The sequence below is a fragment of the Chelonia mydas genome, chromosome 8 (assembly GCF_015237465.2).
Source record: "Chelonia mydas isolate rCheMyd1 chromosome 8, rCheMyd1.pri.v2, whole genome shotgun sequence".
Taxonomy (NCBI): Eukaryota; Metazoa; Chordata; order Testudines; family Cheloniidae; genus Chelonia; species Chelonia mydas.
Window position 1 is genome coordinate 78,248,214 of NC_057854.1, and position 3,434 is coordinate 78,251,647.

A 3,434-nucleotide genomic window follows, 5' to 3' on the forward strand; every position below is an offset into this window, starting at 1 on the left:
TCCCAAAGTTGAGGGAAAGTCCCAGGCTATGATTGGTGCCTAAGAAAAGATCTAGGGTGGATTGCAAGTCATCCTTGGTGCATGTCAGTATAGCACAGTCGTCAACATACTGAAGGTTGGTAATACCAGTCCTGGTTACCTTAGTTTTAGAATGAAGTTGCTGCAGGTTGAAGAGCTGGCCACAGTCATGAATAAGAATCAAGATCACAGCAAGATAGATGGAAAAAAGGGTTGGGGCAATAACACAGCCCTGCTTGACACCAGTACGGATGGTGAATGGGTCCATCTCTTACCCATTACAGAGGACAGTGGCAGTCATCCCATCATGAAGTAGCCTGAGAATGCGAATGAACTTCAATGGACAACCAAACCTAGACAGCACCTTCCATAACTCTTCATTACTGATGGAATCAAAGGCCCTAGTTAGGTCAATAAATGCAATAAACAATGGCTGGTGTTGTTTTCTTGCTCTGTGAGCAAGGATCTTCCTGGCAATGAAGAGGAGGGCAATGTCTTGGTAATTCCCACACATTGACTTGTCCCCTTTCTTAAAAATGGTCACAATATTGGCATTCTTCAGGTTGGGTAGAATTTCCTCATTAACCCAAATTCTAAGAAGTTGTTGATGAAGTCTTTCAACAAGTGCTATTCCATCAGCTTTGAAGACCTCCACAGGGATGCCATCTGGGCCTGGCACCTTGTTATTTCTAGTCTGAGTGACGGCACGCTAAACGTCCTCAGAAGATGGGGGATTGGCAAGAGGTCCTATTACTGGGTGTTGAGGAATGGTCTCGATGGTGGCAGCTGAGACTTCAGATTCACAGTTCAGTAGAGTCTTGAAGTGCTCCTTCCGATGCTCCTTGAGGGCTACATTGTCCCTAAGAAGGGTGGAGCTGTCGTGAGATTGCAGAGGGGTTGTGCTGCTTGAGCTTGGCCTGTAGGTGGCTTTCCTTGCTTGAAAAAAGCTTCTCATGTCATGTTCATCAGCAAAGCTCTGGATCTCCATGGCCTTTGCTTGCCAGCACTGATTCTTGATGTTATGCAGCCTCTTTTGAACTACAGCTTTAAGCCGATAAGTCTCTTGTTTTTGCTCATTAGAGGGTTCATTTTGCTAAGTGCAAAATGTGCTTCTCTTCTGATGAATAAGTGATAGGATTTCCTTGTTGTTCTCATCAAACCAATCCTGATGGCAGTGAGTGGAGTATCCAATCGATTCAGCACATGTAATTATAATCAATGATTAATTAATCCATTTAGCATACAGTATTACATTTGCTATTCTATTAATGATTCTCAACAGACAAATCTAGTTTACAACAACTTAAGCACATTCTGTAGATTAGTAAATGATCCAAAAAGTAATATCACAAAACACAAATTAAAAAGACTTAGGGCCCAGCCTCACATGAACTCATGGAAATGTTAGTGCACAGTTGTCCATTATGGCAGTTTTTATTCTTTCTTACAAAGCATAAGACAATGGCTGTTGTCAGACACAGGATATTGGACTAGGTCAGTGGTTTTCAACCTTTTCTCATTTATGGACCCTTAAAATTTTTTTCAAATGGAGGTGCGGACTCCTTTGGAAAATCTTAGGCATAGTCTATGGACCCCCAGTGGTCCGCGGACCACAGGTTGAGAACCATGGAACTAGATGGACTGCTGTTCTGATCCAGCATGCCAGTTCCTATATTCCAACCTATATAACTCAAATGTCTCATTGAGTTTGGGTGCATCGTCCATGGCAGGATTGGGCCCCCAGTGTACACTACTGAAGACAGTGTAGTTTCACACCACGCAAGCCTATCACCACAGAATTAATTAAGATATCTTGTTATCCTAACAACTTAATGTGTCATCCTTTCCCTCCTTCCTTCCCCACCTACAGTTTTTACCAAACTGATTCATTTGTGCCTGTAAACTCCTCAGGGCAGGGGCTATGTCTCCTTATCTGTTTGTACCAAGCCTTCCCAAATGGGACCCTGATCCTGATTGGGGTCTCTATGTGCTACCAGAATACAAATCATAATAATAATCAGAATATACATTGTGATGCACAAACAGGAGTAAGTACTTCCCTGCTTCCATACCCCAGTCTCTGCAGTGAATACAGGATGAGGGATAGAAAGTGATCTGTTAGTTTAGAAGCTTGGTTCATACAATACATTCTCACAGAGTCTCAAGATCCAAATATAAATGTAATACAGTCAGGGGTTGCAAGCCACGCAGTTACGCACATCATCATATGAGCTTAGTCAACAGCTCAGATATAACTAAATATGCAGGGCCTGATTTCCCTTTCATTTTTATTGGTGTAAATCAGGAGTAACTCCCCAGGAGTCAAAGCAGTGACCATTCCACACCTCTTCCTGGCCTTACCAGTGGTCTAGGTCTGGGGCACCATCCTTGCTGAATTATGAACATCTGTTTCCTGCTGATTTTCACTGAATTCTATCCCTTCTCTCCTGCGCCCCAGCCTTCCTCCAACTTGGCTGACAGGTATCTCCTTCCTCCTCCAGTCCCTCTCACCTTCTTCCCAGCCATGCAATGTCTTCCTCACAATCTCCTCCCACCACATAACTCCTACTTGTTTCCCACCACACTGCCATTAGCGTCTTCTCCTTGCTCTACCCCCTCTACTGCACCTCGTATGTGCTGTATCTCACACTGTGTGTTTAGGGAGTGTCCTAGATTTTATGAGATGCTCCGAGAACTCTTTGTAGCAGGGATGGGAGCTGTCTCATGGTTTTGGAAGGCATTTAGAATGGTCGTGGGAGCTCAGGGTGAAATTCACCCTCTGCGGAAGGCCAGCATGAAGTATTTGCACTGCATAAACTGGGTTTAAGAGAAGTTAAGTGGAAAAAAGGACCTTTGTGAGAACTTTGAAATTGACCTCTCTACACCGTTAATCAATAGATAATCATGTCAGTGAGAGGAAAGAGAATCAGATCCATTAATACATAGGCAAGTGATTTTAAAAACCTGTGGTACATATGCGTCATCTTTCCCCCTTAATCTCAGTTCACTTTCCCTTCCTCTTAAAGACAATCCCAATGTGGAAAAGCAAAAGATCCTAAGCGTCCCTTGTGTATTGAGCTCCACTTTTCATAAATCCTCACTGAGAACATCAAAACAGAAGGAAATGGTTACCTATGTAAGTATTTTATCCTCAGACGGTAAGAAGGAATATCTCTGTGTCTGATTACTTAGATGTCAATGGAGCTATGCCAGTTTACACCAGCTGCACATCTGATCCAGAAGTATGGATGGACAGATAAGAAAGCATTAAATGTTAAATAAATACAACAACACTGAACAGTAAGAAGTTTCCTGACCCCTCCACTGTTGGCTGGATTGAGAAAAAGAAATAGGATCCCTCCTATACCACAACTAAGAAAACATAGTGAGAATAATAGCTTTGAAATAAACAGAAT